The sequence below is a fragment of the Electrophorus electricus genome, chromosome 2, assembly GCF_013358815.1.
Source record: "Electrophorus electricus isolate fEleEle1 chromosome 2, fEleEle1.pri, whole genome shotgun sequence".
NCBI classification, from domain to species: Eukaryota; Metazoa; Chordata; class Actinopteri; order Gymnotiformes; family Gymnotidae; genus Electrophorus; species Electrophorus electricus.
The window spans coordinates 23726582-23746591 of record NC_049536.1 but is presented as its reverse complement, the minus strand read 5'-3'; the positions used below and the strand labels follow the sequence as shown (position 1 = coordinate 23746591).

The 20010-nt window shown below is 41.4% G+C and overlaps 10 non-coding genes across 10 annotated transcripts; all 10 read left to right on the top strand.

Moving 5' to 3' along the window:
• Positions 1 to 71, top strand: trnag-ccc. The gene has a single exon. It is a non-coding gene; the product is annotated as a tRNA-Gly (tRNA).
• Positions 72 to 2000: 1929 nt separating this feature from the next.
• On the top strand, positions 2001 to 2071 carry trnag-ccc. The gene has a single exon. It is a non-coding gene; the product is annotated as a tRNA-Gly (tRNA).
• Positions 2072 to 4216: 2145 nt separating this feature from the next.
• On the top strand, positions 4217 to 4287 carry trnag-ccc. The gene has a single exon. It is a non-coding gene; the product is annotated as a tRNA-Gly (tRNA).
• A 1929-nt stretch (positions 4288 to 6216) lies between these two features.
• On the top strand, positions 6217 to 6287 carry trnag-ccc. Its single transcript has one exon. It is a non-coding gene; the product is annotated as a tRNA-Gly (tRNA).
• A 1929-nt stretch (positions 6288 to 8216) lies between these two features.
• On the top strand, positions 8217 to 8287 carry trnag-ccc. The gene has a single exon. It is a non-coding gene; the product is annotated as a tRNA-Gly (tRNA).
• A 2146-nt stretch (positions 8288 to 10433) lies between these two features.
• Positions 10434 to 10505, top strand: trnag-ccc. Its single transcript has one exon. It is a non-coding gene; the product is annotated as a tRNA-Gly (tRNA).
• A 2145-nt stretch (positions 10506 to 12650) lies between these two features.
• On the top strand, positions 12651 to 12721 carry trnag-ccc. Its single transcript has one exon. It is a non-coding gene; the product is annotated as a tRNA-Gly (tRNA).
• Positions 12722 to 14866: 2145 nt separating this feature from the next.
• On the top strand, positions 14867 to 14937 carry trnag-ccc. The gene has a single exon. It is a non-coding gene; the product is annotated as a tRNA-Gly (tRNA).
• Positions 14938 to 17082: 2145 nt separating this feature from the next.
• trnag-ccc lies at positions 17083 to 17153 on the top strand. The gene has a single exon. It is a non-coding gene; the product is annotated as a tRNA-Gly (tRNA).
• A 2145-nt stretch (positions 17154 to 19298) lies between these two features.
• trnag-ccc lies at positions 19299 to 19369 on the top strand. Its single transcript has one exon. It is a non-coding gene; the product is annotated as a tRNA-Gly (tRNA).
• Positions 19370 to 20010: the final 641 nt, after the last annotated feature.

The following is a 20010-nucleotide window of genomic DNA, read 5'->3' as shown; positions in this document are numbered from 1 at the left end:
GCGCCAGTGATGTAGTGGTATCATGCAAGATTCCCATTCTCGTAACCCGGGTTCAATTCCCGGCTGGCGCAAAATATTTGTGAACGAAGCGTGAAAGTAGATTATTACGTCACCTTTCAGAGCTGATATCTCACATTCCCCCCACAAGCAAATAACCACCTAGTCGATCTAAGTGTAGAGCTTCCTATGAATATAAGCAGTGTTCTTTACAAAGTGTTTTGTAACTAAGGGAGTTCACTTGCCCCTCACTTAATTACAAAACACAATTTGTCAGGATTAATCTGCCCAGGATTCATAGATGATTTAATCTTCAAGATAGCACACTCTACTGGGTTGTTAGAAAACCAAACACAAACAAATAATTACATAATGCAATATACCTTATACAGCAGAATTGCACATTTACTTTTTTACTGTGAATTTCAATCAGTTCAAATGGTAACTGTTACCGTTATCTATTAGGATTACTACTTATTCGTTTAAATTGTTTGTTGCTCCGTTCCTTCCTTTTAGGGTGTTTTCACAACTGGACTTTGTACATTTACATTTTCAGCTATTAGCAGACACTCTTATGACTAAAGTGCTTCGTCATTTCCTCATAGAACACATCCTAGTACAGTACAGCAGGTTAGAGTCCAAGATACCAAGAACTACAAGTTTCAGTTAGTCAACATAGGAGCAGGGTCAGTGGTCATTTAAATATTCCACAAACAGACAGGTCTTCAGTCTGCGTTTGAAGACAGCAAACGACTCTGCTGTCCAGACAGCCAGTGGACGTTTGTTCCGAGTTTGAGCCAGGACAGAGAATAGTCGCCATGCTTGTCTTCCATGAGACTTGAAGCGTGGTTTGTCAAGCAGAGCCGTACTTGACGTTCGAAGTTCTCGAGTGAAACCAGAGTCCGGTTGAATCGGTTTTCACCCTTGAGTCGATTCGTTTGCACAGGTGTGAATACAGTAACTGCGATCGGACGCGAACCAAAACAGGCGCAACGAGACCCTTGAGATGAGATGGTCTCGGTCCGGTCCCAAACTAACTCTGGAACTTTGCGATGAGAATGTGCTCTGACCTCGATCCGACCCAACTATCAGCTGCACCAGCAAGTTGCATATTACCCTGGTACACTAATTAGATATTAGGATTAGATTAGGTATCGATTACTTGCTACAGCTATGAAAAATGACATCTCTGCCATCTCTCCTTGTTAAACACCGTAGAAATATGCACTCAATAGGACCTTCTTCCTCCCGCCCCGACAGGTCTGACCAATAAGCGGAGAGAACGTTCGCACCTGGCTTGTTCTGACGCATTTTGGAGCGCTGGCATTTTTCGCGTGAAAACATTCCCAACCGAGAGGGGAAAATACTCCAAGTTTACAAACTCGTTAACTGATTCAGACCAGAGCAAAGATGCCTTCACCACCAACGTAGATACAATTGCTTATTCTAAACATCAGTATCTGAGCTGCAAATACAGTGTAGATTTGAATATTTGCCCAATATTCATCAGCATTTGTTACCAGAGCCTATGAAGCACTGGCCTGCAAGTGCTGCAAATTATGTGTGTATGTTTAAGGGGTTTTATCTTTGCTCACACATAATCTGCCTCGAATGAGTATCCTACAGTCTGCATTCATGCATCCAATGGGCTTTGGGTTCACAGTTCGACTCTAAGGATGTATGACGAGGGACGTATGTGGTCACCAGCAGACCAGAGAGGAGCACAGCACTGTGCCTAACCGCAGACACATCTGGTTCAAAATTAAGATTTTTGTTGTTTCTGGTGAATTTGTCTGTTTGGTTCGATAAATCCCATTCCTTTCTGTTTAAATTTGTGTTTTCTTATCTGGTTCTTCCGCTACGACGCTACACTGCTTCTACAAATAATACTTTTCCTGTTTATTCTCAAAGAAAAAACCGACAACGTGCCTTTAATGATCAGCCAAAATTGAACGATCTTTTGTATCGTTTAACTGATTAATGGACAAGAGACTCTCAAGACAGCGCCAGTGATGTAGTGGTATCATGCAAGATTCCCATTCTCGTAACCCGGGTTCAATTCCCGGCTGGCGCAAAATATTTGTGAACGAAGCGTGAAAGTAGATTATTACGTCACCTTTCAGAGCTGATATCTCACATTCCCCCCACAAGCAAATAACCACCTAGTCGATCTAAGTGTAGAGCTTCCTATGAATATAAGCAGTGTTCTTTACAAAGTGTTTTGTAACTAAGGGAGTTCACTTGCCCCTCACTTAATTACAAAACACAATTTGTCAGGATTAATCTGCCCAGGATTCATAGATGATTTAATCTTCAAGATAGCACACTCTACTGGGTTGTTAGAAAACCAAACACAAACAAATAATTACATAATGCAATATACCTTATACAGCAGAATTGCACATTTACTTTTTTACTGTGAATTTCAATCAGTTCAAATGGTAACTGTTACCGTTATCTATTAGGATTACTACTTATTCGTTTAAATTGTTTGTTGCTCCGTTCCTTCCTTTTAGGGTGTTTTCACAACTGGACTTTGTACATTTACATTTTCAGCTATTAGCAGACACTCTTATGACTAAAGTGCTTCGTCATTTCCTCATAGAACACATCCTAGTACAGTACAGCAGGTTAGAGTCCAAGATACCAAGAACTACAAGTTTCAGTTAGTCAACATAGGAGCAGGGTCAGTGGTCATTTAAATATTCCACAAACAGACAGGTCTTCAGTCTAAGTTTGAAGACAGCAAACGACTCTGCTGTCCAGACAGCCAGTGGACGTTTGTTCCGAGTTTGAGCCAGGACAGAGAATAGTCGCCATGCTTGTCTTCCATGAGACTTGAAGCGTGGTTTGTCAAGCAGAGCCGTACTTGACGTTCGAAGTTCTCGAGTGAAACCAGAGTCCGGTTGAATCGGTTTTCACCCTTGAGTCGATTCGTTTGCACAGGTGTGAATACAGTAACTGCGATCGGACGCGAACCAAAACAGGCGCAACGAGACCCTTGAGATGAGATGGTCTCGGTCCGGTCCCAAACTAACTCTGGAACTTTGCGATGAGAATGTGCTCTGACCTCGATCCGACCCAACTATCAGCTGCACCAGCAAGTTGCATATTACCCTGGTACACTAATTAGATATTAGGATTAGATTAGGTATCGATTACTTGCTACAGCTATGAAAAATGACATCTCTGCCATCTCTCCTTGTTAAACACCGTAGAAATATGCACTCAATAGGACCTTCTTCCTCCCGCCCCGACGGGTCTGACCAATAAGCGGAGAGAACGTTCGCACCTGGCTTGTTCTGACGCATTTTGGAGCGCTGGCATTTTTCGCGTGAAAACATTCCCAACCGAGAGGGGAAAATACTCCAAGTTTACAAACTCGTTAACTGATTCAGACCAGAGCAAAGAAACTTCTCATCATGACAAGTGTATAAAACAAGTTACATCACACTGAACACAGGACAATATGAAATACTAAGACAAGACAATCCATAAAATTGCAAACCAGTCTGCTGGTGTGTACAGTTGATTTAATATGACCATGTACTGTTCACAACAAAACATCACATGATCACACAGACTGAAGACAGCATTCTATCAAAGGTGCAACTTATTGCAAGAAAATGCCTTCACCACCAACGTAGATACAATAGCTTATTCTAAACATCAGTATCTGAGCTGCAAATACAGTGTAGATTTGAATATTTGCCCAATATTCATCAGCATTTGTTACCAGAGCCTATGAAGCACTGGCCTGCAAGTGCTGCAAATTATGTGTGTATGTTTAAGGGGTTTTATCTTTGCTCACACATAATCTGCCTCGAATGAGTATCCTACAGTCTGCATTCATGCATCCAATGGGCTTTGGGTTCACAGTTCGACTCTAAGGATGTATGACGAGGGACGTATGTGGTCACCAGCAGACCAGAGAGGAGCACAGCACTGTGCCTAACCGCAGACCCATCTGGTTCAAAATTAAGATTTTTGTTGTTTCTGGTGAATTTGTCTGTTTGGTTCGATAAATCCCATTCCTTTCTGTTTAAATTTGTGTTTTCTTATCTGGTTCTTCCGCTACGACGCTACACTGCTTCTACAAATAATACTTTTCCTGTTTATTCTCAAAGAAAAAACCGACAACGTGCCTTTAATGATCAGCCAAAATTGAACGATCTTTTGTATCGTTTAACTGATTAATGGACAAGAGCCTCTCAAGACAGCGCCAGTGATGTAGTGGTATCATGCAAGATTCCCCTTCTCGTAACCCGGGTTCAATTCCCGGCTGGCGCAAAATATTTGTGAACGAAGCGTGAAAGTAGATTATTACGTCACCTTTCAGAGCTGATATCTCACATTCCCCCCACAAGCAAATAACCACCTAGTCGATCTAAGTGTAGAGCTTCCTATGAATATAAGCAGTGTTCTTTACAAAGTGTTTTGTAACTAAGGGAGTTCACTTGCCCCTCACTTAATTACAAAACACAATTTGTCAAGATTAATCTGCCCAGGATTCATAGATGATTTAATCTTCAAGATAGCACACTCTACTGGGTTGTTAGAAAACCAAACACAAACAAATAATTACATAATGCAATATACCTTATACAGCAGAATTGCACATTTACTTTTTTACTGTGAATTTCAATCAGTTCAAATGGTAACTGTTACCGTTATCTATTAGGATTACTACTTATTCGTTTAAATTGTTTGTTGCTCCGTTCCTTCCTTTTAGGGTGTTTTCACAACTGGACTTTGTACATTTACATTTTCAGCTATTAGCAGACACTCTTATGACTAAAGTGCTTCGTCATTTCCTCATAGAACACATCCTAGTACAGTACAGCAGGTTAGAGTCCAAGATACCAAGAACTACTAGTTTCAGTTAGTCAACATAGGAGCAGGGTCAGTGGTCATTTAAATATTCCACAAACAGACAGGTCTTCAGTCTGCGTTTGAAGACAGCACACGACTCTGCTGTCCAGACAGCCAGTGGACGTTTGTTCCGAGTTTGAGCCAGGACAGAGAATAGTCGCCATGCTTGTCTTCCATGAGACTTGAAGCGTGGTTTTTCAAGCAGAGCCGTACTTGACGTTCGAAGTTCTCGAGTGAAACCAGAGTCCGGTTGAATCGGTTTTCACCCTTGAGTCGATTCGTTTGCACAGGTGTGAATACAGTAACTGCGATCGGACGCGAACCAAAACAGGCGCAACGAGACCCTTGAGATGAGATGGTCTCGGTCCGGTCCCAAACTAACTCTGGAACTTTGCGATGAGAATGTGCTCTGACCTCGATCCGACCCAACTATCAGCTGCACCAGCAAGTTGCATATTACCCTGGTACACTAATTAGATATTAGGATTAGATTAGGTATCGATTACTTGCTACAGCTATGAAAAATGACATCTCTGCCATCTCTCCTTGTTAAACACCGTAGAAATATGCACTCAATAGGACCTTCTTCCTCCCGCCCCGACAGGTCTGACCAATAAGCGGAGAGAACGTTCGCACCTGGCTTGTTCTGACGCATTTTGGAGCGCTGGCATTTTTCGCGTGAAAACATTCCCAACCGAGAGGGGAAAATACTCCAAGTTTACAAACTCGTTAACTGATTCAGACCAGAGCAAAGATGCCTTCACCACCAACGTAGATACAATTGCTTATTCTAAACATCAGTATCTGAGCTGCAAATACAGTGTAGATTTGAATATTTGCCCAATATTCATCAGCATTTGTTACCAGAGCCTATGAAGCACTGGCCTGCAAGTGCTGCAAATTATGTGTGTATGTTTAAGGGGTTTTATCTTTGCTCACACATAATCTGCCTCGAATGAGTATCCTACAGTCTGCATTCATGCATCCAATGGGCTTTGGGTTCACAGTTCGACTCTAAGGATGTATGACGAGGGACGTATGTGGTCACCAGCAGACCAGAGAGGAGCACAGCACTGTGCCTAACCGCAGACACATCTGGTTCAAAATTAAGATTTTTGTTGTTTCTGGTGAATTTGTCTGTTTGGTTCGATAAATCCCATTCCTTTCTGTTTAAATTTGTGTTTTCTTATCTGGTTCTTCCGCTACGACGCTACACTGCTTCTACAAATAATACTTTTCCTGTTTATTCTCAAAGAAAAAACCGACAACGTGCCTTTAATGATCAGCCAAAATTGAACGATCTTTTGTATCGTTTAACTGATTAATGGACAAGAGACTCTCAAGACAGCGCCAGTGATGTAGTGGTATCATGCAAGATTCCCATTCTCGTAACCCGGGTTCAATTCCCGGCTGGCGCAAAATATTTGTGAACGAAGCGTGAAAGTAGATTATTACGTCACCTTTCAGAGCTGATATCTCACATTCCCCCCACAAGCAAATAACCACCTAGTCGATCTAAGTGTAGAGCTTCCTATGAATATAAGCAGTGTTCTTTACAAAGTGTTTTGTAACTAAGGGAGTTCACTTGCCCCTCACTTAATTACAAAACACAATTTGTCAGGATTAATCTGCCCAGGATTCATAGATGATTTAATCTTCAAGATAGCACACTCTACTGGGTTGTTAGAAAACCAAACACAAACAAATAATTACATAATGCAATATACCTTATACAGCAGAATTGCACATTTACTTTTTTACTGTGAATTTCAATCAGTTCAAATGGTAACTGTTACCGTTATCTATTAGGATTACTACTTATTCGTTTAAATTGTTTGTTGCTCCGTTCCTTCCTTTTAGGGTGTTTTCACAACTGGACTTTGTACATTTACATTTTCAGCTATTAGCAGACACTCTTATGACTAAAGTGCTTCGTCATTTCCTCATAGAACACATCCTAGTACAGTACAGCAGGTTAGAGTCCAAGATACCAAGAACTACTAGTTTCAGTTAGTCAACATAGGAGCAGGGTCAGTGGTCATTTAAATATTCCACAAACAGACAGGTCTTCAGTCTGCGTTTGATGACAGCACACGACTCTGCTGTCCAGACAGCCAGTGGACGTTTGTTCCGAGTTTGAGCCAGGACAGAGAATAGTCGCCATGCTTGTCTTCCATGAGACTTGAAGCGTGGTTTTTCAAGCAGAGCCGTACTTGACGTTCGAAGTTCTCGAGTGAAACCAGAGTCCGGTTGAATCGGTTTTCACCCTTGAGTCGATTCGTTTGCACAGGTGTGAATACAGTAACTGCGATCGGACGCGAACCAAAACAGGCGCAACGAGACCCTTGAGATGAGATGGTCTCGGTCCGGTCCCAAACTAACTCTGGAACTTTGCGATGAGAATGTGCTCTGACCTCGATCCGACCCAACTATCAGCTGCACCAGCAAGTTGCATATTACCCTGGTACACTAATTAGATATTAGGATTAGATTAGGTATCGATTACTTGCTACAGCTATGAAAAATGACATCTCTGCCATCTCTCCTTGTTAAACACCGTAGAAATATGCACTCAATAGGACCTTCTTCCTCCCGCCCCGACAGGTCTGACCAATAAGCGGAGAGAACGTTCGCACCTGGCTTGTTCTGACGCATTTTGGAGCGCTGGCATTTTTCGCGTGAAAACATTCCCAACCGAGAGGGGAAAATACTCCAAGTTTACAAACTCGTTAACTGATTCAGACCAGAGCAAAGATGCCTTCACCACCAACGTAGATACAATTGCTTATTCTAAACATCAGTATCTGAGCTGCAAATACAGTGTAGATTTGAATATTTGCCCAATATTCATCAGCATTTGTTACCAGAGCCTATGAAGCACTGGCCTGCAAGTGCTGCAAATTATGTGTGTATGTTTAAGGGGTTTTATCTTTGCTCACACATAATCTGCCTCGAATGAGTATCCTACAGTCTGCATTCATGCATCCAATGGGCTTTGGGTTCACAGTTCGACTCTAAGGATGTATGACGAGGGACGTATGTGGTCACCAGCAGACCAGAGAAGAGCACAGCACTGTGCCTAACCGCAGACACATCTGGTTCAAAATTAAGATTTTTGTTGTTTCTGGTGAATTTGTCTGTTTGGTTCGATAAATCCCATTCCTTTCTGTTTAAATTTGTGTTTTCTTATCTGGTTCTTCCGCTACGACGCTACACTGCTTCTACAAATAATACTTTTCCTGTTTATTCTCAAAGAAAAAACCGACAACGTGCCTTTAATGATCAGCCAAAATTGAACGATCTTTTGTATCGTTTAACTGATTAATGGACAAGAGACTCTCAAGACAGCGCCAGTGATGTAGTGGTATCATGCAAGATTCCCATTCTCGTAACCCGGGTTCAATTCCCGGCTGGCGCAAAATATTTGTGAACGAAGCGTGAAAGTAGATTATTACGTCACCTTTCAGAGCTGATATCTCACATTCCCCCCACAAGCAAATAACCACCTAGTCGATCTAAGTGTAGAGCTTCCTATGAATATAAGCAGTGTTCTTTACAAAGTGTTTTGTAACTAAGGGAGTTCACTTGCCCCTCACTTAATTACAAAACACAATTTGTCAGGATTAATCTGCCCAGGATTCATAGATGATTTAATCTTCAAGATAGCACACTCTACTGGGTTGTTAGAAAACCAAACACAAACAAATAATTACATAATGCAATATACCTTATACAGCAGAATTGCACATTTACTTTTTTACTGTGAATTTCAATCAGTTCAAATGGTAACTGTTACCGTTATCTATTAGGATTACTACTTATTCGTTTAAATTGTTTGTTGCTCCGTTCCTTCCTTTTAGGGTGTTTTCACAACTGGACTTTGTACATTTACATTTTCAGCTATTAGCAGACACTCTTATGACTAAAGTGCTTCGTCATTTCCTCATAGAACACATCCTAGTACAGTACAGCAGGTTAGAGTCCAAGATACCAAGAACTACTAGTTTCAGTTAGTCAACATAGGAGCAGGGTCAGTGGTCATTTAAATATTCCACAAACAGACAGGTCTTCAGTCTGCGTTTGAAGACAGCAAACGACTCTGCTGTCCAGACAGCCAGTGGACGTTTGTTCCGAGTTTGAGCCAGGACAGAGAATAGTCGCCATGCTTGTCTTCCATGAGACTTGAAGCGTGGTTTTTCAAGCAGAGCCGTACTTGACGTTCGAAGTTCTCGAGTGAAACCAGAGTCCGGTTGAATCGGTTTTCACCCTTGAGTCGATTCGTTTGCACAGGTGTGAATACAGTAACTGCGATCGGACGCGAACCAAAACAGGCGCAACGAGACCCTTGAGATGAGATGGTCTCGGTCCGGTCCCAAACTAACTCTGGAACTTTGCGATGAGAATGTGCTCTGACCTCGATCCGACCCAACTATCAGCTGCACCAGCAAGTTGCATATTACCCTGGTACACTAATTAGATATTAGGATTAGATTAGGTATCGATTACTTGCTACAGCTATGAAAAATGACATCTCTGCCATCTCTCCTTGTTAAACACCGTAGAAATATGCACTCAATAGGACCTTCTTCCTCCCGCCCCGACAGGTCTGACCAATAAGCGGAGAGAACGTTCGCACCTGGCTTGTTCTGACGCATTTTGGAGCGCTGGCATTTTTCGCGTGAAAACATTCCCAACCGAGAGGGGAAAATACTCCAAGTTTACAAACTCGTTAACTGATTCAGACCAGAGCAAAGAAACTTCTCATCATGACAAGTGTATAAAACAAGTTACATCACACTGAACACAGGACAATATGAAATACTAAGACAAGACAATCCATAAAATTGCAAACCAGTCTGCTGGTGTGTACAGTTGATTTAATATGACCATGTACTGTTCACAACAAAACATCACATGATCACACAGACTGAAGACAGTATTCTATCAAAGGTGCAACTTATTGCAAGAAAATGCCTTCACCACCAACGTAGATACAATTGCTTATTCTAAGCATCAGTATCTGAGCTGCAAATACAGTGTAGATTTGAATATTTGCCCAATATTCATCAGCATTTGTTACCAGAGCCTATGAAGCACTGGCCTGCAAGTGCTGCAAATTATGTGTGTATGTTTAAGGGGTTTTATCTTTGCTCACACATAATCTGCCTCGAATGAGTATCCTACAGTCTGCATTCATGCATCCAATGGGCTTTGGGTTCACAGTTCGACTCTAAGGATGTATGACGAGGGACGTATGTGGTCACCAGCAGACCAGAGAAGGAGCACAGCACTGTGCCTAACCGCAGACACATCTGGTTCAAAATTAAGATTTTTGTTGTTTCTGGTGAATTTGTCTGTTTGGTTCGATAAATCCCATTCCTTTCTGTTTAAATTTGTGTTTTCTTATCTGGTTCTTCCGCTACGACGCTACACTGCTTCTACAAATAATACTTTTCCTGTTTATTCTCAAAGAAAAAACCGACAACGTGCCTTTAATGATCAGCCAAAATTGAACGATCTTTTGTATCGTTTAACTGATTAATGGACAAGAGACTCTCAAGACAGCGCCAGTGATGTAGCTGGTATCATGCAAGATTCCCATTCTCGTAACCCGGGTTCAATTCCCGGCTGGCGCAAAATATTTGTGAACGAAGCGTGAAAGTAGATTATTACGTCACCTTTCAGAGCTGATATCTCACATTCCCCCCACAAGCAAATAACCACCTAGTCGATCTAAGTGTAGAGCTTCCTATGAATATAAGCAGTGTTCTTTACAAAGTGTTTTGTAACTAAGGGAGTTCACTTGCCCCTCACTTAATTACAAAACACAATTTGTCAGGATTAATCTGCCCAGGATTCATAGATGATTTAATCTTCAAGATAGCACACTCTACTGGGTTGTTAGAAAACCAAACACAAACAAATAATTACATAATGCAATATACCTTATACAGCAGAATTGCACATTTACTTTTTTACTGTGAATTTCAATCAGTTCAAATGGTAACTGTTACCGTTATCTATTAGGATTACTACTTATTCGTTTAAATTGTTTGTTGCTCCGTTCCTTCCTTTTAGGGTGTTTTCACAACTGGACTTTGTACATTTACATTTTCAGCTATTAGCAGACACTCTTATGACTAAAGTGCTTCGTCATTTCCTCATAGAACACATCCTAGTACAGTACAGCAGGTTAGAGTCCAAGATACCAAGAACTACTAGTTTCAGTTAGTCAACATAGGAGCAGGGTCAGTGGTCATTTAAATATTCCACAAACAGACAGGTCTTCAGTCTGCGTTTGAAGACAGCAAACGACTCTGCTGTCCAGACAGCCAGTGGACGTTTGTTCCGAGTTTGAGCCAGGACAGAGAATAGTCGCCATGCTTGTCTTCCATGAGACTTGAAGCGTGGTTTTTCAAGCAGAGCCGTACTTGACGTTCGAAGTTCTCGAGTGAAACCAGAGTCCGGTTGAATCGGTTTTCACCCTTGAGTCGATTCGTTTGCACAGGTGTGAATACAGTAACTGCGATCGGACGCGAACCAAAACAGGCGCAACGAGACCCTTGAGATGAGATGGTCTCGGTCCGGTCCCAAACTAACTCTGGAACTTTGCGATGAGAATGTGCTCTGACCTCGATCCGACCCAACTATCAGCTGCACCAGCAAGTTGCATATTACCCTGGTACACTAATTAGATATTAGGATTAGATTAGGTATCGATTACTTGCTACAGCTATGAAAAATGACATCTCTGCCATCTCTCCTTGTTAAACACCGTAGAAATATGCACTCAATAGGACCTTCTTCCTCCCGCCCCGACAGGTCTGACCAATAAGCGGAGAGAACGTTCGCACCTGGCTTGTTCTGACGCATTTTGGAGCGCTGGCATTTTTCGCGTGAAAACATTCCCAACCGAGAGGGGAAAATACTCCAAGTTTACAAACTCGTTAACTGATTCAGACCAGAGCAAAGAAACTTCTCATCATGACAAGTGTATAAAACAAGTTACATCACACTGAACACAGGACAATATGAAATACTAAGACAAGACAATCCATAAAATTGCAAACCAGTCTGCTGGTGTGTACAGTTGATTTAATATGACCATGTACTGTTCACAACAAAACCTCACATGATCACACAGACTGAAGACAGTATTCTATCAAAGGTGCAACTTATTGCAAGAAAATGCCTTCACCACCAACGTAGATACAATTGCTTATTCTAAGCATCAGTATCTGAGCTGCAAATACAGTGTAGATTTGAATATTTGCCCAATATTCATCAGCATTTGTTACCAGAGCCTATGAAGCACTGGCCTGCAAGTGCTGCAAATTATGTGTGTATGTTTAAGGGGTTTTATCTTTGCTGACACATAATCTGCCTCGAATGAGTATCCTACAGTCTGCATTCATGCATCCAATGGGCTTTGGGTTCACAGTTAGACTCTAAGGATGTATGACGAGGGACGTATGTGGTCACCAGCAGACCAGAGAGGAGCACAGCACTGTGCCTAACCGCAGACACATCTGGTTCAAAATTAAGATTTTTGTTGTTTCTGGTGAATTTGTCTGTTTGGTTCGATAAATCCCATTCCTTTCTGTTTAAATTTGTGTTTTCTTATCTGGTTCTTCCGCTACGACGCTACACTGCTTCTACAAATAATACTTTTCCTGTTTATTCTCAAAGAAAAAACCGACAACGTGCCTTTAATGATCAGCCAAAATTGAACGATCTTTTGTATCGTTTAACTGATTAATGGACAAGAGACTCTCAAGACAGCGCCAGTGATGTAGCGGTATCATGCAAGATTCCCATTCTCGTAACCCGGGTTCAATTCCCGGCTGGCGCAAAATATTTGTGAACGAAGCGTGAAAGTAGATTATTACGTCACCTTTCAGAGCTGATATCTCACATTCCCCCCACAAGCAAATAACCACCTAGTCGATCTAAGTGTAGAGCTTCCTATGAATATAAGCAGTGTTCTTTACAAAGTGTTTTGTAACTAAGGGAGTTCACTTGCCCCTCACTTAATTACAAAACACAATTTGTCAGGATTAATCTGCCCAGGATTCATAGATGATTTAATCTTCAAGATAGCACACTCTACTGGGTTGTTAGAAAACCAAACACAAACAAATAATTACATAATGCAATATACCTTATACAGCAGAATTGCACATTTACTTTTTTACTGTGAATTTCAATCAGTTCAAATGGTAACTGTTACCGTTATCTATTAGGATTACTACTTATTCGTTTAAATTGTTTGTTGCTCCGATCCTTCCTTTTAGGGTGTTTTCACAACTGGACTTTGTACATTTACATTTTCAGCTATTAGCAGACACTCTTATGACTAAAGTGCTTCGTCATTTCCTCATAGAACACATCCTAGTACAGTACAGCAGGTTAGAGTCCAAGATACCAAGAACTACTAGTTTCAGTTAGTCAACATAGGAGCAGGGTCAGTGGTCATTTAAATATTCCACAAACAGACAGGTCTTCAGTCTGCGTTTGAAGACAGCAAACGACTCTGCTGTCCAGACAGCCAGTGGACGTTTGTTCCGAGTTTGAGCCAGGACAGAGAATAGTCGCCATGCTTGTCTTCCATGAGACTTGAAGCGTGGTTTTTCAAGCAGAGTCGTACTTGACGTTGGAAGTTCTCGAGTGAAACCAGAGTCCGGTTGAATCGGTTTTCACCCTTGAGTCGATTCGTTTGCACAGGTGTGAATACAGTAACTGCGATCGGACGCGAACCAAAACAGGCGCAACGAGACCCTTGAGATGAGATGGTCTCGGTCCGGTCCCAAACTAACTCTGGAACTTTGCGATGAGAATGTGCTCTGACCTCGATCCGACCCAACTATCAGCTGCACCAGCAAGTTGCATATTACCCTGGTACACTAATTAGATATTAGGATTAGATTAGGTATCGATTACTTGCTACAGCTATGAAAAATGACATCTCTGCCATCTCTCCTTGTTAAACACCGTAGAAATATGCACTCAATAGGACCTTCTTCCTCCCGCCCCGACAGGTCTGACCAATAAGCGGAGAGAACGTTCGCACCTGGCTTGTTCTGACGCATTTTGGAGCGCTGGCATTTTTCGCGTGAAAACATTCCCAACCGAGAGGGGAAAATACTCCAAGTTTACAAACTCGTTAACTGATTCAGACCAGAGCAAAGAAACTTCTCATCATGACAAGTGTATAAAACAAGTTACATCACACTGAACACAGGACAATATGAAATACTAAGACAAGACAATCCATAAAATTGCAAACCAGTCTGCTGGTGTGTACAGTTGATTTAATATGACCATGTACTGTTCACAACAAAACCTCACATGATCACACAGACTGAAGACAGTATTCTATCAAAGGTGCAACTTATTGCAAGAAAATGCCTTCACCACCAACGTAGATACAATTGCTTATTCTAAGCATCAGTATCTGAGCTGCAAATACAGTGTAGATTTGAATATTTGCCCAATATTCATCAGCATTTGTTACCAGAGCCTATGAAGCACTGGCCTGCAAGTGCTGCAAATTATGTGTGTATGTTTAAGGGGTTTTATCTTTGCTGACACATAATCTGCCTCGAATGAGTATCCTACAGTCTGCATTCATGCATCCAATGGGCTTTGGGTTCACAGTTCGACTCTAAGGATGTATGACGAGGGACGTATGTGGTCACCAGCAGACCAGAGAGGAGCACAGCACTGTGCCTAACCGCAGACACATCTGGTTCAAAATTAAGATTTTTGTTGTTTCTGGTGAATTTGTCTGTTTGGTTCGATAAATCCCATTCCTTTCTGTTTAAATTTGTGTTTTCTTATCTGGTTCTTCCGCTACGACGCTACACTGCTTCTACAAATAATACTTTTCCTGTTTATTCTCAAAGAAAAAACCGACAACGTGCCTTTAATGATCAGCCAAAATTGAACGATCTTTTGTATCGTTTAACTGATTAATGGACAAGAGACTCTCAAGACAGCGCCAGTGATGTAGTGGTATCATGCAAGATTCCCATTCTCGTAACCCGGGTTCAATTCCCGGCTGGCGCAAAATATTTGTGAACGAAGCGTGAAAGTAGATTATTACGTCACCTTTCAGAGCTGATATCTCACATTCCCCCACAAGCAAATAACCACCTAGTCGATCTAAGTGTAGAGCTTCCTATGAATATAAGCAGTGTTCTTTACAAAGTGTTTTGTAACTAAGGGAGTTCACTTGCCCCTCACTTAATTACAAAACACAATTTGTCAGGATTAATCTGCCCAGGATTCATAGATGATTTAATCTTCAAGATAGCACACTCTACTGGGTTGTTAGAAAACCAAACACAAACAAATAATTACATAATGCAATATACCTTATACAGCAGAATTGCACATTTACTTTTTTACTGTGAATTTCAATCAGTTCAAATGGTAACTGTTACCGTTATCTATTAGGATTACTACTTATTCGTTTAAATTGTTTGTTGCTCCGTTCCTTCCTTTTAGGGTGTTTTCACAACTGGACTTTGTACATTTACATTTTCAGCTATTAGCAGACACTCTTATGACTAAAGTGCTTCGTCATTTCCTCATAGAACACATCCTAGTACAGTACAGCAGGTTAGAGTCCAAGATACCAAGAACTACTAGTTTCAGTTAGTCAACATAGGAGCAGGGTCAGTGGTCATTTAAATATTCCACAAACAGACAGGTCTTCAGTCTGCGTTTGAAGACAGCAAACGACTCTGCTGTCCAGACAGCCAGTGGACGTTTGTTCCGAGTTTGAGCCAGGACAGAGAATAGTCGCCATGCTTGTCTTCCATGAGACTTGAAGCGTGGTTTTTCAAGCAGAGCCGTACTTGACGTTCGAAGTTCTCGAGTGAAACCAGAGTCCGGTTGAATCGGTTTTCACCCTTGAGTCGATTCGTTTGCACAGGTGTGAATACAGTAACTGCGATCGGACGCGAACCAAAACAGGCGCAACGAGACCCTTGAGATGAGATGGTCTCGGTCCGGTCCCAAACTAACTCTGGAACTTTGCGATGAGAATGTGCTCTGACCTCGATCCGACCCAACTATCAGCTGCACCAGCAAGTTGCATATTACCCTGGTACACTAATTAGATATTAGGATTAGATTAGGTATCGATTACTTGCTACAGCTATGAAAAATGACATCTCTGCCATCTCTCCTTGTTAAACACCGTAGAAATATGCACTCAATAGGACCTTCTTCCTCCCGCCCCGACAGGTCTGACCAATAAGCGGAGAGAACGTTCGCACCTGGCTTGTTCTGACGCATTTTGGAGCGCTGGCATTTTTCGCGTGAAAACATTCCCAACCGAGAGGGGAAAATACTCCAAGTTTACAAACTCGTTAACTGATTCAGACCAGAGCTAAAGAAACTTCTCATCATGACAAGTGTATAAAACAAGTTACATCACACTGAACACAGGACAATATGAAATACTAAGACAAGACAATCCATAAAATTGCAAACCAGTCTGCTGGTGTGTACAGTTGATTTAATATGACCATGTACTGTTCACAACAAAACATCACATGATCACACAGACTGAAGACAGTATTCTATCAAAGGTGCAACTTATTGCAAGAAAATGCCTTCACCACCAACGTAGATACAATTGCTTATTCTAAGCATCAGTATCTGAGCTGCAAATACAGTGTAGATTTGAATATTTGCCCAATATTCATCAGCATTTGTTACCAGAGCCTATGAAGCACTGGCCTGCAAGTGCTGCAAATTATGTGTGTATGTTTAAGGGGTTTTATCTTTGCTGACACATAATCTGCCTCGAATGAGTATCCTACAGTCTGCATTCATGCATCCAATGGGCTTTGGGTTCACAGTTAGACTCTAAGGATGTATGACGAGGGACGTATGTGGTCACCAGCAGACCAGAGAGGAGCACAGCACTGTGCCTAACCGCAGACCCATCTGGTTCAAAATTAAGATTTTTGTTGTTTCTGGTGAATTTGTCTGTTTGGTTCGATAAATCCCATTCCTTTCTGTTTAAATTTGTGTTTTCTTATCTGGTTCTTCCGCTACGACGCTACACTGCTTCTACAAATAATACTTTTCCTGTTTATTCTCAAAGAAAAAACCGACAACGTGCCTTTAATGATCAGCCAAAATTGAACGATCTTTTGTATCGTTTAACTGATTAATGGACAAGAGACTCTCAAGACAGCGCCAGTGATGTAGTGGTATCATGCAAGATTCCCATTCTCGTAACCCGGGTTCAATTCCCGGCTGGCGCAAAATATTTGTGAACGAAGCGTGAAAGTAGATTATTACGTCACCTTTCAGAGCTGATATCTCACATTCCCCCCACAAGCAAATAACCACCTAGTCGATCTAAGTGTAGAGCTTCCTATGAATATAAGCAGTGTTCTTTACAAAGTGTTTTGTAACTAAGGGAGTTCACTTGCCCCTCACTTAATTACAAAACACAATTTGTCAGGATTAATCTGCCCAGGATTCATAGATGATTTAATCTTCAAGATAGCACACTCTACTGGGTTGTTAGAAAACCAAACACAAACAAATAATTACATAATGCAATATACCTTATACAGCAGAATTGCACATTTACTTTTTTACTGTGAATTTCAATCAGTTCAAATGGTAACTGTTACCGTTATCTATTAGGATTACTACTTATTCGTTTAAATTGTTTGTTGCTCCGTTCCTTCCTTTTAGGGTGTTTTCACAACTGGACTTTGTACATTTACATTTTCAGCTATTAGCAGACACTCTTATGACTAAAGTGCTTCGTCATTTCCTCATAGAACACATCCTAGTACAGTACAGCAGGTTAGAGTCCAAGATACCAAGAACTACTAGTTTCAGTTAGTCAACATAGGAGCAGGGTCAGTGGTCATTTAAATATTCCACAAACAGACAGGTCTTCAGTCTGCGTTTGAAGACAGCAAACGACTCTGCTGTCCAGACAGCCAGTGGACGTTTGTTCCGAGTTTGAGCCAGGACAGAGAATAGTCGCCATGCTTGTCTTCCATGAGACTTGAAGCGTGGTTTTTCAAGCAGAGCCGTACTTGACGTTCGAAGTTCTCGAGTGAAACCAGAGTCCGGTTGAATCGGTTTTCACCCTTGAGTCGATTCGTTTGCACAGGTGTGAATACAGTAACTGCGATCGGACGCGAACCAAAACAGGCGCAACGAGACCCTTGAGATGAGATGGTCTCGGTCCGGTCCCAAACTAACTCTGGAACTTTGCGATGAGAATGTGCTCTGACCTCGATCCGACCCAACTATCAGCTGTACCAGCAAGTTGCATATTACCCTGGTACACTAATTAGATATTAGGATTAGATTAGGTATCGATTACTTGCTACAGCTATGAAAAATGACATCTCTGCCATCTCTCCTTGTTAAACACCGTAGAAATATGCACTCAATAGGACCTTCTTCCTCCCGCCCCGACGGGTCTGACCAATAAGTGGAGAGAACGTTCGCACCTGGCTTGTTCTGACGCATTTTGGAGCGCTGACATTTTTCGCGTGAAAACATTCCCAACCGAGAGGGGAAAATACTCCAAGTTTACAAACTCGTTAACTGATTCAGACCAGAGCAAAGAAACTTCTCATCATGACAAGTGTATAAAACAAGTTACATCACACTGAACACAGGACAATATGAAATACTAAGACAAGACAATCCATAAAATTGCAAACCAGTCTGCTTGTGTGTACAGTTGATTTAATATGACCATGTACTGTTCACAACAAAACATCACATGATCACACAGACTGAAGACAGTATTCTATCAAAGGTGCAACTTATTGCAAGAAAATGCCTTCACCACCAACGTAGATACAATTGCTTATTCTAAGCATCAGTATCTGAGCTGCAAATACAGTGTAGATTTGAATATTTGCCCAATATTCATCAGCATTTGTTACCAGAGCCTATGAGGCACTGGCCTGCAAGTGCTGCAAATTATGTGTGTATGTTTAAGGGGTTTTATCTTTGCTCACACATAATCTGCCTCGAATGAGTATCCTACAGTCTGCATTCATGCATCCAATGGGCTTTGGGTTCACAGTTAGACTCTAAGGATGTATGACGAGGGACGTATGTGGTCACCAGCAGACCAGAGAGGAGCACAGCACTGTGCCTAACCGCAGACCCATCTGGTTCAAAATTAAGATTTTTGTTGTTTCTGGTGAATTTGTCTGTTTGGTTCGATAAATCCCATTCCTTTCTGTTTAAATTTGTGTTTTCTTATCTGGTTCTTCCGCTACGACGCTACACTGCTTCTACAAATAATACTTTTCCTGTTTATTCTCAAAGAAAAAACCGACAACGTGCCTTTAATGATCAGCCAAAATTGAACGATCTTTTGTATCGTTTAACTGATTAATGGACAAGAGACTCTCAAGACAGCGCCAGTGATGTAGTGGTATCATGCAAGATTCCCATTCTCGTAACCCGGGTTCAATTCCCGGCTGGCGCAAAATATTTGTGAACGAAGCGTGAAAGTAGATTATTACGTCACCTTTCAGAGCTGATATCTCACATTCCCCCCACAAGCAAATAACCACCTAGTCGATCTAAGTGTAGAGCTTCCTATGAATATAAGCAGTGTTCTTTACAAAGTGTTTTGTAACTAAGGGAGTTCACTTGCCCCTCACTTAATTACAAAACACAATTTGTCAGGATTAATCTGCCCAGGATTCATAGATGATTTAATCTTCAAGATAGCACACTCTACTGGGTTGTTAGAAAACCAAACACAAACAAATAATTACATAATGCAATATACCTTATACAGCAGAATTGCACATTTACTTTTTTACTGTGAATTTCAATCAGTTCAAATGGTAACTGTTACCGTTATCTATTAGGATTACTACTTATTCGTTTAAATTGTTTGTTGCTCCGTTCCTTCCTTTTAGGGTGTTTTCACAACTGGACTTTGTACATTTACATTTTCAGCTATTAGCAGACACTCTTATGACTAAAGTGCTTCGTCATTTCCTCATAGAACACATCCTAGTACAGTACAGCAGGTTAGAGTCCAAGATACCAAGAACTACTAGTTTCAGTTAGTCAACATAGGAGCAGGGTCAGTGGTCATTTAAATATTCCACAAAC